The sequence below is a fragment of the Accipiter gentilis genome, chromosome 21 (assembly GCF_929443795.1).
Source record: "Accipiter gentilis chromosome 21, bAccGen1.1, whole genome shotgun sequence".
Taxonomy (NCBI): domain Eukaryota; kingdom Metazoa; phylum Chordata; class Aves; order Accipitriformes; family Accipitridae; genus Astur; species Astur gentilis.
The window spans coordinates 16324249-16344520 of record NC_064900.1 but is presented as its reverse complement, the minus strand read 5'-3'; positions in this window follow the sequence as shown (position 1 = coordinate 16344520).

The following is a 20272-nucleotide window of genomic DNA, read 5'->3' as shown; positions in this document are numbered from 1 at the left end:
TGAAGGTGTTTCAGCCTTGCTTTATAAACATCTGTGTCTCTCTGCTGAGGCTGGGCCAATGGTGCCTCTGGCTCCCGGGGCTCTCCTCCCCACGCTCCTCCTCTAGCTGACATATCTAACCAAGTGCTCGGCAGCTAAAGCATCCTCTCTGCACTGCTCCTTGCAGCCTGCATGCATATGTGTGTGTCAGCGCAATCACTAGCCTGTCTGGCAGAGATCTGACAGCAGGCAGTGCCACCCCAGCAGTGCTGCGAGGTGTTAGCAGCCACTCTGCAGCTGCCAGCCTCAAAATCATCCCTGGATGAAGGCTCACTCCAGCCAAGGTTCATTTCCAGACCAGTTTCCACAGCAAAGAGGCCTAAGAGCATTTTGCCCATCCCCATGGGTGTGCACTCACTGCCCTCTCCTCAAGTTGCAATGAAATTTGATTGAGAGGGTAGCAGTCTCAGCTATATTAAGGTCTCCTTCACTTATATCCTACATTTCCACAAATGTAGGTGAGCAGATAGAGGATTGAGACCCTGTCAGCATACTGGCCTTTGCTCTGCTGTCACCAGGCAGTTATGGCTTGCTGGGGCATGGTTAGGTATGTCCTCCTCACAGGGGCATTTTTAATCAGAAGCTTTAACTTGTTCAGTTCTTGCTGGGTCGCTGCCACGAGTGGGGCCCTCAGCAACAAACCATGACCTCCATGTTGCAGCAAGAAAAGATGAGACTTCAGCCAGCAGGACACGCTCGAGTTTGAACATTGCAGAGAAATCAGGAGCAGAAAAATCAAGGACACTGGTGTGATTTCATGTACTTAACCTCCTGATAATTCCCTCTGTCAGTATTACCTCTCAGCTTCCAAATCCTTAGTTTTGCTCAGAGAGAGGGAGATTTCTCTCGAGGTTTTAAATCTTGGGATTAGACACCCAGGAAACGCCTGTCTGGGACACACTGATGGGCTAGTCTAGCCTGGTCTCCCACCATGGCCATGGGAGAGACCACACCATGTCGACCACTCCTGGGGTCTGTCCCCACCATCCTCCTACAGTGCCCATCATCGCAGAGCCAAGGGTGGGAGAGGGCACTTCCCATCCCTTCAAGTACCCCACTCCAGAGCCTGCTGTCCTCAAACGCCTCTCACCCTGCCCGAGCCTGTTGGTGCTGCCTGCCTCCCCGGGGCCAGCAAAGGCCAGACCTCCAGGACCGGCTGCACGAAAACATGCTTTTTCCCAAAGAGGTGAGGGAGTTTCAGCGAGTGTCACACAGTGGCTGTGTTGCAGGGCTGGGTGAACAACAGGTTCACTGCCTCTGTGGTTTAGCAAACCTCATTTGTATTCCCTACCAGCCTCCTCCTCTCCAAATACTGAAGTTTTTTCACATCCCTCAGATATCAAAGGACACAGTTAGGGCTATGGGAGCCTAACCTGCATCCCTGAAAGAGCCAATGTAACCACATCTAATTCCATACCTGCTTGGTATTCAGGTAATTGCCCCATGCTGAAGCCAAGGATGTGTCCAAGGGGACCAGTGGGAGACATCTGAGGAGCTGTGGGAGGACTCAACCTGAAGACCAGTGTATAAACGGATGTAGATCTGGCATGCGCCCATCAACTTTAACCAGGTGACAGCTATAGGTCTAACCCATGAGTCTTTGATGTGGCGACATGGAAGCTTTTAAGAGAAGTGAGAAAAAGCCATTCTGAAAACCGCTGCACGACTGGAAGTGTCGCACGAACAGCCTGTGCTGGTGCAGTGTGGTTTCAGTTGCTCGCAGTCTGTGTAGAGGTTTCATATCACACCATGGGACTCTCATCGTGTGTAGCCTGACATTTCTAGAGCAAGCAAAGGCAGCAATGAACATCAGTGCATACATAACAAGTGCTGGAGATATTATCTGGATCTCCAGATGGGTTGCATGAGGCAGTTCTGAGACTTCAAGCTGGCTAGACTTCTACAACAATGACAAGCAAGAAAAAAAAATTCAGTAGCTCATTGGTTTTTCCACATACCTTAGGCCTTTGAAGGGACAGAGGTCACTTCACAATAATCCTTTCCTGGATGCTCTTGTCCAAAAGTTTTTGTTCCTCCTTGATGAGTTCAGCCCTGCTGCAATGATGTCCTTGATAAGGAGGCCAACTTCATCATCAGCAAACCTCTCTTTCCAGGCTGATATTTAAACAAGGGTGTTTCAAGCATATGCAGGGTGTGAAAGAGAGAGAGGGAAAGGAGAGGAGTTTATGCAGGGCTGATATAGGACCTTTACGCTGGCAGAGAAGATGAGAGATTTACCCTGGCAGTGAAATTAAATGTGCATGACACAGCTGAAGGCGAGCATGTGTGTTAACAGAAAAACACTCCCTCAAACACAAAGTAAGATGAAAAGGGAGCTAAAGAAAGCAAACACCAAGGAATTCATACCACTCAAAGACATGGTGTGATCCTATTGCAGCCGCTCCACCAGCTGCACATCTGTGGCCGTGCCGCGTGCTGCTGTGCACAGCCCTTCCTGGGACAAAGTTTACAGCGGGGGACAACATGCTGTGGAGTGTGGGTGGGACAAGGGACAGGGCATGGACCAGGCAGTACAGCTGCATTAACTTCTTTACAGGTAGCTGGGTTGAGACATGAACGCACAGCGTGACTATCAGCCTCCCGGCCACACACGATGAGCCCTCCCGCCACCCACCCCCAACCACTGCGTTTAGCCTTCAAGGCTAGAACATCACGTGTCCAGGTGACCTCAGTGAGAGCTGCTGAGCAGCATGAGACATTGCTTGATAAGCCAGCCAGGAGGGAGAGAAACAAAACTTGGTGGCAGCTGCCAACCCCCATCCAAATTATGGATGAGCCAGCAAGCCAGCCAGTGGGTTTACTGCGGTGGCCTGCAACAGGGCCTATGATAAATCCAGGATTCCTGTCTCAGATTTTTGCTGCCTCCCTTGCCCTGGTCCTGACCGCCTCTTTCTTCACTCCCCAGCCTGAGACACAGAGAGCGAGCGTCAGTAGGTTGCAGATAACACCACTGCATCAGTTTAGGCTCAAGGTATGTTTGAGGTACAGATAGAAATTTTCCCTGTGATGGGAAAGGCAAGCTGAGGGACCGTCAGACCAACAGCACAAATGTACCCTGGAGTATGTGTCTGTGCTGGGTCTCCTTGCCCACAGCAGGGAAAGACCACCCAGCATTACCCCTAACATGAGATACCCTTGGAAAAGAAGTCACAAGCTCTACAGCCATGCCTCCTCCCCTTGTGCTGCCGTTCCCACGGTGGTCTCACACTCAGCCACCTTGGCACCCTTGTCGGCTGCCCTCGCGGCGTTTGACTCCTTCCCCTGTGAAAGTAAAAAGACCAGATCTGGACACAGACACTGCTGAGAACAGAACAGTCTCCCCACTGTGGGGAGCAAGGCTAGGAACTGGATTCCCACCTCCCTGGTCCCTGGCCATCCTGCCTGGACTCTCACGGCACTTTTACCCCATGGGGCAGCACATCCCTTCCTCTTCCACCTCCTGTAACACGAAGCAACTCTGGTTACTCCTCTGGCCAGCTCTGCTGCCCAGCACACATCAGTGAGCCATCACGGTCCTTTCTGAAGGACAGGCAGCTCTCACAGCAGTAAACACCAGGGTAGAAGACAGCAGAAACTTTATTCTTCACCCCCAAGAAAAGTCCATAAAGTTGCTGTGGTGTCCCTGCCACAGCAGGGAGTATTCTCTGTCCCCTTGCTTCTTGTAGTGTTTTTATCTGCATGACATGAAGATGCTTCAGTAGCTGGGACTCAGCAGCAGGTCCCGGGAGTTATGACCAGCAGGACACCCCTACAGCTGTTGGCACCAGTCCGATAGATTCAGGCCTCCCTGGGAACTCGTGAGGGTTTGGCCCTGAGTATCAAAGTTGCTCCAACAGTAAAGGTTTTAAAAACACTTGCAACCAGAACTGTGACCAGGATGCTGCACTTGAGAAAGCTTAGGGAAAAAAAAAGTCAAAAAAATTCAATATATATATTTCCATAATGCATCGAGCTCTAAATTAGCCATTTCTTTGGGCTCCAGCTCAAGCACGTGAAATCCTCTCCTGTCCTTGGAAGGGAAGCACCCCAGGGAGAAGCAGATCAAGAATCCTTAGAAGCACTAAGGAAGCCTCAGTGGGCTGCCAGAAGCAGGGACCCAGCTTCAACAGCACGAAACTTCACTGCCTGGGCTAAAACACTAGGTGTCTCAGCTTGGGGCCATTGATCAAAACCAGCAATCTCTTCAATGCCTAGCCGCTAGAGCAGAAGAGGGACATGTATTTATACACAGCGTGTGCTGTGCTTGCAATGACGAACAACCTGCCTGGCATGAGCCCAGACTCCTCTAAGGTTTTGGACAAAGGGCACCACCGAGCTAATGAGCTGCTGAGCACCTCATCACTGTTGGCCTAGCTACCAGCATCTCAAATAGAGCAAGGTTTTCAGTGTAGATGCACAACATTCCCAATTCATAACCATAAAGACATGCACCCCTTCCCTTGAAATCGGTTTGAATCCTGAAGCCGAGGAGATTTGCAAAGCAAAAACGACTGGGGCACTTCTGGCTGCCTCCATAAACCACGCAGCTGATGGCCAGCGGTATATCAGACTGGCAGAGGAGGGAAAGCTGTCGTTACCTGGTGTTCAGACAGCTCACAATTTAGCCTGCTCGTGCTCACCAGAATTTAGGCTGCTTTAAACCATAAGCCCACAATCTCAGCCAAAACTGAGGAACATGAAGCAATTTGAGAAACTCAGAAGCAGCAGAAAACCCAGGGCCAAAGCAGAAACATTACAGTTCACCTTGCCCATGTGCAGAATCAACCGTAACCAAGGCATCCCTGCTGAAGGCATGGGGTCCTGATGAGCAGCTTGAGGGAGGGAGAACCACTAATTCACATGAAGATGCAATGCCAAGAGAGACAACAATGCCACAGAGGAGATGGCAGGAATCAGGTGGAAAAAACATTTTTCAGGGCCTCCACAGTGACCCGGAGCACTCCCACTGCAAGAAGCGTTTCTTTAAAAAGCACTCTCGATCGGGATTTATGAGTGAACATGACTGTATATTTTACAGTACATTCTTATGGCCTCATCGGTCAATAATCTGCATTTAACTCAGTCCCTTCAGAGTGTGATGGGCCATAACGCTTGCGAAGCAGCTGCTACATGCTGAAATAATAATCAAGGAAGCAGAGAGCAGAGCTGGTAATTGACTCTGCTAATGTGCAAGTCAGGACTTTGAGTTATTGATCAGATGTGCTTCAGTGGCTCAGCAAGAGCCCAGTCCTCCATGCCTAGAGGTTATCGACTCAGATGTTACCAAGGAGGGGTTCCTCTCTTCTCCCTACATACTCCCTTTTTGGATTGTCACCTATTCTGGATTTCTTTCAACATTTCCCCAGGGTCTGGTCTAACATAGACACCTGAAATTACCCAGTGAAGCAGCTTTGCCCCTGCTGCCAGCCTGCTGGTGTCCTACACACCCAGATCTTCAGTATCAGGGACATAAACATGCAATGCTGAGGAAGATGACTTTCACCCCTCAGTACCTCTTCCTGGCACCATCCTTGGCTTAGACACCCCTTCCCATCAACCCCTTTTCCTTCTACCTTCCAAGTGAATCCATCGCTTCCCACTTCAGGTCTTCCATCCACCTCTCCTCCTCCTTTTTGAGTGACCTAAGCTTCACTGCAGCTTTGGCATGTTTCTTCCCTGTCCCAGAGGTTACCGTGCCATGGCTGATCAAGGCTCTGCACTGACACCTTATCCCCCATGCCACCACTGCTGACTCGCTCAACTCCTAGCCGGTGTTGGAGCCATAGCGATAAGCCACTTTCTCCACTATTATCTGGATGTCTGCAGTCACGTCTTGAATGTGCCCTTGCAAAAAAGCCTGCTGAAAAAGCTAAATAAATGATGTCAGACAGTTCTTCTTTCTCAGCTAATTCACTGGTTTGTTCAAAGACTTGCAAGAGTTCAGGAAATGTGGTTTCCTTTTGCAGAATCTCTGCAGGCTGCACCTCCAAGCAGTCTTACCCGTGTAAGCTTCACGGCCAATTCTCCTAATTTGCTAGGTATTGCATTCATTTGCATGCATGTTGAACAGGCCTATAATTCTCCAGATCATCCTAAGAGCTGTTAAAAATGTGAGTACAACATTCTCCATCCTTATCAAACACTGCTTTTTCTCCTGGGTTTCGGGGGTGGGTGGGGGTGCTGGTTCATGTGTGTGTGTGTGTGTGCGTGTGTGTGTGTGTTTTTGGTTTTTTCTTCAACGAGAGAAGAAACATTTCTTTTCAAGATGCAGCCCTTTCATCCTTGTGCTCCCCGAGACCTCTTGGCTGTACACCATCATGACCTGGCAGCTAACTGATACTTATACAGTCTGGTTGTTCCAGCTCCTCCTCTCTCAGTCTCTGATGTTATCTCACCTTGGTCCAGAAAAGAGCAAGGTCTGCTTAAGCACCTCTAGAGCCACCTTTGTAGTGGAAACCGATGTGAAGGAATTATTCAGCCCTTCAAGAACACCTTTAGTTTCCTTAATTGCTCTCTCTTAAGTATAGGTGACTCAATCCTCCTGGTGTGGGTTACTTGGGAAATCAATGCTTTCACACCTCTAGGCTTCTGCACACTTAAACAGATTTTGATCTTCTAAGACTGGGAAAAATGCTGTCCAGTGAAGGGCATGAAGAACTTAGTTTGGATTGTCCAAAACCACTTGTGAGATGCTTTTAGCTAGTACCTTAGCAAGAGTCTTTAATAATTCAGTGGAGAAAGGTAAAAGAGTCAATGGCTGAAAGTTAGAGCCAGACAAGCCCTATCAGGAAAAAAAGCCATGTGCTCTTACCTTGAAGATAATTATCCACTGTAGTTCACTCCAAGGGGAGGGCTGGAGTTTCTCCATCTTGATGTCTTCATGACAGCAACATTATTCAGACCTAACACAAGATACCTGGGTGAAAAGCTCTGTCCCGACCGAGGTCAGCCAAAATGCTCTGGCAGCCTTCCTGACTCCAAATCCCACACGTAGCCCCCCCAGTGCACATTGCCACACTTGGCCCCCGCTCCCTCCAAGACACCAGCCAGAGCAGCCACTGGGAGCAGCTGTGCAATGTGATTAGTGGCCACACAGCACCTGCCCAGGGCTTCTCACTCTCCTATACCTCCCCCCCCCCCCGAAAGGAGCTGAATTGGGGCAGGCAAGGTGTCCCCTGCCACCATCCGGGTGCAAGGGGTCCCTCATGGGTCCCTGTTGTCAGAGGCCAGATGACGTGCAGGCAGGGCTAACGGAGACCCACAAGCCACCAGTCCGCTGTAAAAACTTTTAAGAGGCGACTAAGAGAGGTGTGACGTGTGGCCTGGTAACGGGGTGGGAAAACCACCACGGCGCTGAGCTGTCTGTCAGGTGACAGCCACGAGTCACGCCACCAGAGACCGGGCCGGCGGCGGGTGGCAGCCGGCGGCTCCACGTGGCAGCGGTTAGCCGTGCTTCGCCTCCCGGCACACGCAGCTGCCGAGGCTGGTCTGCCCGGCGGTGGGGCGGTGAGCCCCCCACAGCGCCAGACCCCGCTGGGGAGGTGGCCTGAGCAGTGCTGCCGGTGCCCAGAGACGTCAACCGAACCACAGTGAGAGGCAGGGGCTGCGCCGTGGGAGAGAGCCTGCACCTTGCAGCATGCCCCTCCTGACCTAGCGTCACCTTCGCTGAGCTCAAAGCTGAGCAGATGCTCTTCCAGGGCCAAGCAGAGCCCCTCGCAGGGCCAGCAAAATACTTCTCTCTCCAGCTATTGCTTATGAGGCAGGATTCTGCTGGTAATAATATTGGTTTTGACCACCAAAACAAAACGCCATAGTGATTTCTTCCAGAGTTGCCATGGTTTGGGATTCTCAACATTCTGAAGCAGCAAATCATTGGTTTTAATTTGACTTTCTTGGAGATCTCCCTGCAGCCGCCTTCTTTGTCTCTTAACCAGAAACCCCACGAGGGCTCTCACTTCCTTGGATCACTCCTTACTGCTCTGTGGGCCATGGCTCTGGGGCCAGTGTCGCAGGTCTCCAAGCCACTCTTCTTCAATGCCTCCTGAACAGGATTCAAAAACAGAGGCTCATCCTAACCCAGAGTTGCATTTCAAAATAAAAAACAGGATTCGACAGCCAACAGAGCCGATAACAGCTAACGGGCTTCAGGTAGAAGTCTGGCACTCCTCCCTGCCTACCACTGTACCTCTTTGTGGGGAGGATAGGACAGGTTGAACTCCCCAAAATCTAGCAGAAGAGGTCAAGCATTGCTTCCACCAGATGATAGGTGTCCAATGGACTCTGCTTCCCCTCTGTCTGCAGAAGAGGAGAAAGTTAGCTTCCCATTTGACCGCAACCTGCCAGGTGCTGTGGGACAGGCCCATGTTCCCACAGCTCTATATGGCCCTTCTAATTTTCCAGGTTGTCTTTCCAACTGGATTCATCTACTGCCAGATATTGCTCACCTTGCTGAGTCTGTAGCTCATGCAGCTGCTAGATTTTCACAGAGGTTCAGAGTTTTTACCAAGAGTAGCAAAAAGTTGACAAGATGCTCGTGGTTTTGCTGTGGCTGACAGAGTGCTGAGTTGCAGCAAGAGAAACAAGGCAGCTCTTGTTCAGCTCACTCCTATGATGCATGAAAGGCTGAGAAATAGCCAGGCAGGCAGGGAAGCGATGGCTCCATATGGAGACTTGGGATGCTGAGGGTCAGCTCTGCAACTCAGAGATGTGGAAGATGGGGATTTTGAAAAGAAAAATGGCATTTTACAGAAATAAACGTAAGCAGTTTCCACACAAGCGTCAAGAAAATACTTTCCACACGCCCATGCCAGCTGGACAGAGCCTCACCTGGAAGATGCATATGCACAGAACATGAAGTGGCGGGCAGCAGATCTGCAAGGCAGGAGCCGCAGCGTGGGCGCTGGTGGCGTCCCCCAGTCCCAGGCCCCAGCACTTCCCACGAGAAAGGAGAAGCTGCTGCTCTGCAGGGGTGGGGAGGCCACATATCACAGCACCTTGGGGTTCCGGTTGCATCAAAGACTTCCTGACCGATGCTGCAATTACTTCATCCACCCTCAGCAGGTGTCCAGCTGCCCTCTGCCTGGGGGGATGGCAAAGCACTGCAGCGTGGCAGCCAGCCAAGTTGAGTAGTACCCCCCCCTGCAGAACCACAAACCCTGCAGACAAACGATCTGCCCCCCAGGGCTCTCCTGACTTTGGTTGCACGGAGGGACTCAAGGACCACAGGGTCCTGATGGACAAGCTGAACATGAGTCGGCAGCGCGCTGCTGCAGCAACAAAGGCGAATCGGATGCTGGGCTGCATCCACAGGGACACTACTAGCAGAGATAGAGACGCGATCATCCCACTCAGTGCTTGTCAGGTCACATCTAGCATGCTGTGTCCGGTTCTGGTCCCCACAATTCAAAAAAGATGTGGACGGACTGGACAGGGTCCAAAGGAGGGCCACAAAATTGATCGAAGGGCTGGAGAACCTGCCCTATGAGGAAAGACTGAAGGAGTTCGGTCTTTTGTCCCTAGAGAAAGCTCATCACAGTTTTCCGTTACCTAGAGGGTAGCTACAAATTAGACAGAGGCTCTCTCTTCACAAGGAGCTACACAGAGAAGGCAAGGGGCAACAGGTACAGGTTGCACCAGGAGAGATTTCATCTTGATACAAGAAATAAATTTTTTACAGTGAGAACAATCAATCACTGGCACAACCTCCCCAGGGATGTAGTGGAGTCCTCATCACTGGAGGTTTTCAAGACGCAACCGGACAGGGTGCCAGATAATCTCATCTAGGCTCTCTTTCCCATGAAAAGTTGGAACAGATGATCTTTCGAGGTCCCTTCCAACCTGGGCTGTTCTATGCTTCTATGAGACTCGTCCCATCTCCAGACCCCAGCCTCCCTCCAGGTCTTTGCACCTTCTGGCCCCTGTGCAGCCCCTCTCCTGGGCATTTCCCCTGCTACCCAGGGACACTGCCTCCAGCCATCCCTCCCAGGGTCCCCTCCCCTGCCTCTTACAAGGAGGAACCATGACTGCGATGTGCCCAGACACCATGTGCCCTTGACAGGAGAAGCGTTGTCTCTGCTTGCAGACCCCTCACTGCTGCTTTTCTTCTTCAGCAGAATTTGTTGCCTTGGTCATCCTCCCATCTCCTCCTGAAAAAGCAGACAATAAAAAAGCAGACAAGCCTGCCACTTTGTTGTCCCTAATCAGAAGGGTGCAGGGAGTGGGAGAGGCTGTATTTAGGAACATATCTGAAGGATTTTTGATATCCCACCCACATACTCATTCAGCTGCTGGATCCAGACTCCTCTGTGTCATTTATACTAATCTGTCCCCTTGTGCTTCATGCCAATCACCCTTCACCATGAGATCACACAACTCCTACACCCACAGCAGCACACAAATCACCAGTCCCAATCCTGTCCCAAATAAATCAGGCTAATCTACCTGTTGTAGAGGAACAGGGAACAAATCACCCACTGACAAAAGAGCGCCAGGGAAGTGCTTTAGAAAGAGTGCTGCGAAACACACCCAGCATGGAAACAGACTCCAGCTACAGGGCAGGTCCCCAGCTCCCAGCGATGGAGAGATGGTGCTGACAGTTACCCAAAGGTTTCACCATACGTGTGTGTACACATCTCTATCGCCCATGCTGCCCTGCCTGACTTTGGAAATAGCTCCCCTCCAGCTCAGCAAGGAACGTTTCTACACTGGAGCTTCTAACCTCCATCACATCAACAGGGACCAGATCTGGGGATGCTGTCCCGAACCCTTCATCCCCCACTCCACAGCATCTGCAAATGAGACGGAGGTGGAAATGTCTGATCCAAACCTGAACCAACAGCCTCAAAGGTTCAGAATGAGTTTCTGGTCCTAATCCATTACTAAATTCTGGAAAGATCAGAGTGCCTTACAAGCCTGCTAATGAAGCAAGTGCAATAGAATGCACAGGAGCCCATTTCTGTGCCAAAAGTTAATTCAATTTTGTAGAGAAACTGCATATTCAATACTGGGCATCCTGTGATCACTCAGTTCCAGTCTGCTCTTTTCCTTCCCTAACAGGATTTTCCCAGCACTACTTACCTCATCAGCCTTTCATTGCTACTAAGCCAGGATTCCCGGACAATCTGTCCCACTGCCTCAAAACAACTTTCTGTCTATCACTAACAGGTCTGCAGCACCCATATGTCCTGCAGCCTCCACTGCTAACAACAGTCTTAATCTTATTCCTTCACACCGGTTATCAAAGTAACACTCCGAGGCAGGAATTTCAGATCATTAGCAGAAAACAGAACCAATTACGAAAAAAACAGCCAAGAGTAAGAGATCTCACACTGGATTAAAAACAGATTGTTTTTATTCAATTCTCATGACTTCAATTTGGCATGCAAACAGCAGGCTTTGCAAGCTCAGAAGAGAAACACGCCTGGCTAAGAGGCCGGCAGAGATGGCCTGCGTGGGGATGCACCCCCCCAGCTCAGGCCTGCAGCGTGGAGGAAGGTGTGCGCAGCAGCCCGGCTTGTTTTGTGGGCCCGGGATAGCTCCCAGGGGGACCTGGGCAAGACCGGCTGGGGAACGGGCAGGGTTAAGCTTCTCCTGGGTGGCTGTGGCTGCTGGGCACATAGGATCAGAGGCCCTGCCCGGAGCTGAGGAGGCAGCAAAAGGGTGACAAAAGTTGCTCTTCCCATGCGAATCTGTTCAACACTTCATATGCTGACATAGGTCACAGGCTTCCTCAGGGATTTGAGGAGAAAGACTGTCTGTCAGGCACCTGCAGCTCCCCTCATTGGTCTTGCTGGAGGGTTGTCATTTCCTTTGACAGCATCCTTTCCTCATACCTTCAAAAGCTCGGAGCTGAAAACCACCACCAAAGGAGAGACATAACTGCTGCCATCACTAGCATGTGCTTTCGATAGTAACAGCGCGGCAGGCGCTGACAAAACACAAAATCTGTCCCAAAGCAGGGAGGAGGGTGGGAGGATGCCTGCAAAGCCAGTGTGGCTCTCAGCAAGCACTAAGAAACAACTGAAACTCTGGGAGATGAAGCGTGTCTTCCATCACCCTGTCAGAGAAAATTTGGAGAAAGAATAGTTTCCAGCTGTAGCAGAACACCGAAGCCCAGCAGTGCTAGGGGACAGTTTCAGCTGCTGCCCCCAGGCTCCAGCACCGGCTTCACCTCAGTGACCGTCACCACCCCAGTGCGTGCAAGAGCCCAGTGCCTGATGGGTGACCAGCGGGGGGGATTGTTCATATGGACTCAACAGCAAGTCAATAGCTTCCATGTGGAACATTACATTAAGATGGGTTGTTTAAATGCCTTGAGAGTTTATTTTGGCTGGGACAGGCACACAGGCTCAGGGGAGGGAACAAGAACACTCGATAGAATTTGCATGAGGATTATTTGTTCTTCAGCATCTGAAAAAGACTCCCAAAGCGCTATCATCAGTAGGCTTAAATTCATTATGTGGGGTTCTATAGTGCTGCTGGGAAGTGCCTGGGGGGGTCTACAAATAGGCACCTCACCAAATAAAAAGTTGAAAGGCAATATGAAATAAAGAGGGAATAAGAACATGGAAAGTTTGTGCGAAGAAGGGTAGCCGCAGCTTGGCTATACAAAAGCTTCATCTATTCCAAGTATAGCAAATGCGAATAAAACTCTGAGTCAGACCTTATTTGTCCTATTAATTTGGCTGAGCATAAAGTCACAACAGAGGGGAAAAAAGAAAGAAAAAGAGATACACAAAACAGCCTTAAATAGCTTAAACTAAACCAAATCATTTATCAGCACACAGTCACAATAAAAGCAATTAGCATGCAAGATATTAAGAACCTATCCCATCTTTAAAATGTCTATGGGCCACAAATAGAGGTGCACAAAAGATAGATTAGGAACAAATCTCAACCTCTTATGCCATCAATTCTCAAGTTAATTATCTGATAATCACCATGGCGTTCATTTACTGAATAAATATCCCATGTAAATTTAAATCCGCATGTAAATAGAAAAAGAGTTAATTAAGGAAACAATAAAGTACCCAGCAATGTAAACACTCTGCTGACTCCACTCGCCATTAGCAGGAAGAGTCTGCTGGAACTTTGTGTTGAACTCCCAGATTGAAGCACAGGGGTCTATGTGCTGGGGTCTGTACTTTTAGCAGCAAAGCAACACATGCTGTCATAAAAAAATAAGTTGCAAGTTTGTCAGTGGCGAGGAAGCACAAGAAAGCCCGGATCTCAATTCAGCATAGCTTATCCTTATTTCTACCTCCATCAAATAAAGCACATAAGCCTCCATGGAAATCACATGCTTGCATCCTGAGCTGAATAGGGATAAGCAAAGAACATGCTTAAATATTTTGCAGAATTAGATCCACAATCTTCATTTCATACTGCAGTAATTCATGTTCAGAGAAATCTGTTACTATGGAAACTTATTTTGGGTCTAGCAGAGAGATTTTTCCCTTTGATTCTCAGTTTTAGAGCCAGTCTTTCCTCCTGTCTCCTTCTCTAGAGATGTTCTTAAACAGCAGATTTCTGATTTCTTTGCCTGTTTCACAGCAAACTGCTGTGTCTAAGTTCTCTCATTTGTTAAGCAGAGAAAATTCTCAACTATGCTACTGTGATGGTGTGAAGTCCTTGAATGGAGGATGCTGTAGAAAAAGAAAGGATAATCTAAAAATTTCATCTTGCCTAGTGGGGGGTGGAGGAGGAGGAATGGCCCTGCACGGAAGGTGTGGGTGCACTGCAGGTGTACACAGCAGCAAAATGATGCTGTCTGTTTCAGTCTATATTTCCTGATAACTCACAACTTCTTGTTTGCGATCTTGGCTGCTCAGAACATCATGCGGTTGTTACATACATCTGGCTATTCTCACATCAAGATCTTGCTTCTGAATGATAATAGTCAGCTCAGAGCCATTCACTTTATATGTGAAGCTGAGACTGACTTTTTTGCCACCATGTCTCACTTTACAGTCACCTACACAGAATGTCACCTGCTGTTTCATTACCCAGTCACTCAGTCTCACAGCGCCCCTGTGCATTTCATCAGAGCCAGCCCTTGTTCCTAACGTCTTGACTAACTTAATATTTTCTTTGCTTAGTAGTCATCCTCTTTTCCAGACCATTTGTGTGTTCATTGAGCAGCACAGATCTCATCACTGGTGACCTCCCTTTTCTGTCGGAACTATTTACTTTCTTTTCTGCTTTGTATTTTTAACAAATAGTTTATCCATGCAAGGACCTGCTAGTTTTATCCCATCATTACTTAGTTTCCATAAGATCCTTCGATGATGGACATTGTGGGGACTCTTTTAGCTCTGCACAGACTACATCCATGCAATTTTCCTCATCCACACGCTTACTGACTCCTTCAAAGAACCTTAGATTCGTGAGCCACACCTGCCTTTTTCAATAGCCAGACCATTTCTTCCTTGCTTGGTGCAGAGTTCAGTCTTCCCAGCTGCCTGCAGGTCCCTCAGCCTTCCCGTCTGGCTAGTCTAGCGTAGCAACTTGCAGAGCCATCCAAGCCTCTGAATACCCACGTGAGACATACAACAAACTCTGGCCTGATCCTAGGACCCAAGAGCCTTGTGTTAGTGAAGAGTATAAAAAAATATCCCTGTAGACATTCATTCTTCAAAACAGGTCAGATCTTTGCCCAAAACAGAGTCTCAAGAAGATGCAGTTGTCCAGTGTGAGCTACCAGGCTCCCAGATCCCTGCTTCTGGCTTGATGTCTCCAAAGTCTGCCCCGGAACTGCCTCATCGGTCGAGTCACAACAAGTTTTGTCTTGTTCAAGTCCAATTAAATGCCCAAATAATAGCACAAAATGAGCTACTTAGCCTCCCACACCTTTGCCTCACCTGGGGAATGCACCAAATTGATGGTCACATTCTGAGACCAAAGAGCAGGACGACCTTGCATTGCCTGTACAGGATGTGTGCTTTACATAGACATGTATGTTGATAGTTTTCTCTCTAGGCATAGAGGAGCTAGGGACTTAGCCACAGGCATAGCTTCCCAAGGGCAGAATACAGGGGACCTTGTGCCACACCAATGGTGGTGAAAGTTACCCGTGACCTCCCCATCCTTCCTCCCCATCTCTTTAGACCTTCAGTAATTCCTCTCTGAATCTCCTGCGTCTCCTAACATTATCAGGCAGAAGCATACATCCCACTTCATTAAGCCTGTAAGCCACTGGTTGGATGATATCTGACTTGCATCCGTTTGCAATTTAAAATGGGCATTTGCTTCAGATCAAAGTGGTAGTGGCAGCAGGAACAGAAATTAGCATCTCACGGTCTCTCTCTCCCTGGTTTCATTGCCACAGTGTGTCTCCCTCATTACCAGGGAAATGAAACATCTTTACAGTTCAGGCTGCCTCTGCCTTTTATCCTGTGGCCACCGCACGAGGCATTATGCCACATTTAACAGCAATTGGTCATGGCCCTTCTTTTTCAAATGGGACAGTGGGCCTCTCCTCCCTATTAGCATCCCATGAGGGGGCTGCGAGGAGTCACAGCTCCTCGTGGTTTGCCATACTACTCCCAGCATTCACCCATTCATTCCCTTACACTTAAAATAATGATAAAACCAATGTTTTCCCTCCTGCTGGTGAATTTTTACACTTAGTCAACAGTCCCAGCAAGGAATGCTCCTCCCACCCCTACAAGGAGCAGGTAACAGCATGCACAAGGCTGGAGACCAGGTCACCCCCTGCTTCGCAGCTGCCCCCACCACACTTTGCCTTCATGATGGTCCCCAAGGAGGAGTCTGAGGACAGCACCCATCACGAGGGCAGGTTCCAGGGATGCTGGAGGAGCAGCTCCCTTCCCTCTCCCCTCACTTTGCCCAGCAGCCCAGGCACACAACCTGCACCCACTGCCTGCAGGGGGAATGAGCACAGCGTCAATTAAAAGACAAAATGGCCCTTGCTCGGATTATTCTTTTTAAATAAAGCTGCTGATGGAGGTGAGTAGTTTGCTATACTAGCTGGAATGCAATTAATTTAATTTGTCAATTAAAAGACAAAATAGCCCTTGCGCAGATTATTCTTTTTAAATAAAGCTGCTGATGGAGGTGAGTAGTTTGCTATGGCAGTAGTGAGCTTGTGCCCACGCATCCCTGGAGAGCTCGCTAGCACTGGCTCTAGAGGAGGGCTCAGCTCCCTGCCAGCATCACTTATAAACATATAACTCTCCTTAGAAACATACAGGAAAAAATGTAATGAATGAATGAATGAAAGCAAGCAAGCCCAGATGAGCACATGCTCAAATTTGTTGCTTGTGGTATTCTGTTTCCTGTCTGGATTGCAGAAGCAAGTAGTGTCTGGACCTTACTTTCCAGTTTGCTTTTCTAAATAGGAGCTGCTAGGGAAACATGCTTGTGTTTGGTTTAAATGATGCCCACAAAAGGATTTTTGGGATTCTGGGTTTTTCTTTTAAATGCCCAAGCAGGTAGGGGTCTATTAATCTTGTCAGTCCCACAACCAGCCTCTTTGCTGGTGAGTGCAGCTGGCTGAAAGGATGCTGAGCTGGTCCCTCCTGCTTGCTACGGTAGCAAAGCGAGCCAGATACCACATTACCTCTCACACATCCTTCCCACCTTGAGCCCCATGGTTTGTACTGCTTCTGCCTTGGAAAGCATCGCTCTAGGGCAAGGACTGCTTCTTCCTGCCCTTTGCAACAGCACTGTAATCCCATAATATCTGCTGGAAGGAAAGAGGGAGAAGGCAGAGGATTGGAGGAGAAGGACCAAAAAAACGGCAGTAGGCAGATATGATGCAGCAGTTTCTTGGTGTTAAGGAAGGTTTAGAGTCCTAGGAGAGGTTCTGCTTTGTCTTAGGTGCCAAAGCCCAAGGCCGAAGGACATGCAAAACAAGCAGGGGCTGTGGGAACCAGCTAGAATGCAAAATAGCACCAAGTGAGACCAAAGCACATGTCAAAACTGCATCTTTTATTTCCAGTTTTTAAATATTGTATCATAGGAAGAAAACTGAATGTCCAATTTCAAAACCAACTTAAACTTAATAGGGAGGAATGAAGAGATGCTGCTTGGGAGGGGACATCCCAGGAGAAATCCAAGTCATTTGTTTGGAAGCATTTCTGGAAAGTTTGGCAACCTTCCTCAACAACCTTGCCCTGGCAGTACAGGACAGCACACTGCTGCTGTGCCCTCTGCTCCCAGGCAGCAGGGCAGGCCAGGAAACCCTGAGCCATCGGCTGCCAGAGGATGCAAAGTACCTCCTTGCTTGCAAGCCACTTCCCACCGCTCCTCCACAGCAACTAGCGCATCACCCAGTCGCACCTCACAGCACAGAGGAGCCTTGCAGCAAAAGGTCCTTATACACCCATCTTCAGGTGAGAGAGTCACTGGTGCGATCCTTTGTCCCACTGCATTGGGTGAGCTGCCCCAGCGGTCAATGAGCGCTGGCTTTGCTCCTGCCCAGAGGCAGGTGCCATAAAAGCATTCCAGGAAGGCAACGCAACATGGGGGTTATATTCCCACCCGTCCTGTCCTCGCATCATCCATCTTCTGAACAGTGAGGGTCTGCCAAGCTGCAAGGTTGTGCTGGTTTGCCTGGGAGGCAGCACTGCTCTCCCCTTGCCTTATAGTTTCCATACCTTCCTATAGAAACACAAGAGCACAACACAGCTCTTGTGTTTCTATAGCCCCATTCAACCGCTTCCCAGTGGATTAATTCTTCTTGGAGGCAGCTCTGCATTGCCCTGTAGACCCTTCAAGCTGCTTTAAAACCTGTGACAGGACCCTGGACCTTCCCACCACACGCTGCCCTCACACAGGACGTTCCCTAGGTAAGGGTGTATCTGGGGGACGGGGTGCAACAGGGGCACTGCTATGCTGCAGGGTCTGTGCTATTGCATGGTTTTCCCCCACGGGACTGTAACAGCTAAATATTTATCAGTTACATCAGAGGCTGGACTTGGAAAAAAGGTGGCAATGGGGGTGGGTGAAGGTGGCCAAGAGCCCCAACAGCAAAATCAACACCATCCCCTGACCCACCACACAAACATCTCTCTCCCTCTCGTACATTTACCTCAGCTGAGTGAAATGTTCTCTTTAAAAATAGGACTGGTTTGGAGCTTTTGCTGTGAGAAGTTACAACTCTTTCTAAGTTTACTCATGGAAAAAAATACATCTTAAAACATATAGCTGAAAGGTTTGGCAGTGACCCACCAAAGCCAGAAAAAAAATGAAGAGGAAAAAACCCTGCCACTGCAAAACCACACATTTTTCTTGCAGACACTTTTATCAAGGCCCTAGGCAGGCTTTGCAAACTTATATTAAAACCTCTAAACCTGTGTGAATAGAAAGCTGCTACTTCCATAGGCCTCTGGTTAACTGAGCGAAAACGGGACAGAAGAAGAAAGCACCCTGTTGATGGGGAGACCTCCCTCTCTCTGCCCACTTTCTTCCCGCAGTCCACCAGACACAAAAATCTCATGTTGCAGCAGAGTCTGCAGTTTTTTACATGAAGATCAGATGGCAGCAAAGCCGCCTCCACAGACTTGCAACACAGTGCCAAGGTGGCCGAGCAAGGGGCCAGCGCGGGCTTGGGGGATGCACCAAACCCAACCAGGTCACTCACAGAGCCTGCACAGCTTACAGAGACTGACCCGCACTCATGACTGCGGCAGCAGGGTAGGGGCTGTCCCACACCACCACTGTCTGGTAATGAGTAGCAACCTAAAGTTTGATTTTTGAGCAGAAGGCTGGTCTTGATGAGGTTCATCCTAAGACACGTCAAGAATGGGCTGTCAGGCCATCTGTTAGTGCTTTGCTGTGGTAACACCTGAGGAGCGCGAGAAACCGAGTGACAAGAAAAGGGCAAAATTATTTTTAAAAAGAAGGGGAAACTGAACACCCGCATCTTCTTAACTGCAATCCTCAGGGAGATGCAGGGACATAGTAATTACAAGCACCTAGAAGAATGCAAGAAAAAAAAAGAAAATAAACTTTTTTTGTTTTGTTCTGAACAAAAACAGAGCATGTCAGACCTACCTAATCTTCCCTGCAAGAAGTAGTCCTATGGGAAGCTAAGGAAACAATCCAAACAAAAACACAGGAGGACAGCACAAAATTGGTAGATAAACTACATGAAGAGATTAATTGTTACTAGTTTATGGTAAAAAATGGTTCCTTCTTTCCTTTCTCACGCCCTAACACACCTACATCTCCTTTCTGTGTCCCCTAATTACCAGCTGGATGCTAGGCAGCCAGTGTACGGCTGGCTCAGGGCTGGCTGTCAGGCAACTCCCACTGCAGCCTTCCCTTGGTGGGACAGCTCGCCTGCCTCCTCTCCTTCATCCGGCTACCACTTTCCACGAAACATGTAGGAGTTTAATGTCCTGGGAGCATCTGCTTCTCTGTCAAAACAGACTGAAACTGGTCCACGAATTAAACCATTACTGAGACAGGACTAAGACAAACAGACAGCAGGATCTTTTGCAAACTGGTGCAGAAAGCTGTTCAACAGGCCCATGCAAACAGTGCTTCAGTTAGATAGGAAAAGTCAACAGCCTGAACACACAGTGGAGAAACAACTTGCTAGACAGCGAATCTGCAGGAGAGGAGCCTGCCAACTGCGAGCCAAGCGCAAACAGTGCCACATTGTCACACGCACATAGAAAATCAAACATCCTACTGGGATGTGTAAACGGGACATAACCCACCAAGCGGGGAGGAAACCTCTGCAGAGAGCCCCACGTGCGGCTCTGAGCACTCATGCCACAGGAGAGACAGCTGGGGTCAGGGCAACAAAGAGAAAAGCTGCACGAGGTCCGGGCAACATAACCCACAGGGAAAGGCTGAGCAAACTGGAGCCAGCCAGTGCAGACAGAGGAGGCTGAGCAGGGAAACAAGAGCAGTAGTCTTCAAAATTATGCAAAAAGTGGTTTTTCAAGGAGAAAGGGAAGGAAGCATCTCCTAGTTCCTCGGGATACAGGGCAGGCAGCTTTTCTAATTGTAAGGAAAGTGAAGGACTTGAACAGTTCTAGAGGGGCTGTGGTGTCTCCAACCCTCCCTCCAGTCAAAGGAAGCAAGTTTATAAATCTCTGCCATGATTTCCACACAGCTGCTTTTATCTGAGGACAGTGCTTTGATCATCACCCTGACGCCTGACCTTACAATTTGCTGGGACCACATCCCACTTTGCACAACTAGGGCTTGAGTATCTCTTGACTTATAGAGATGGGATCGAAATCTCCTTTCCTCTAAT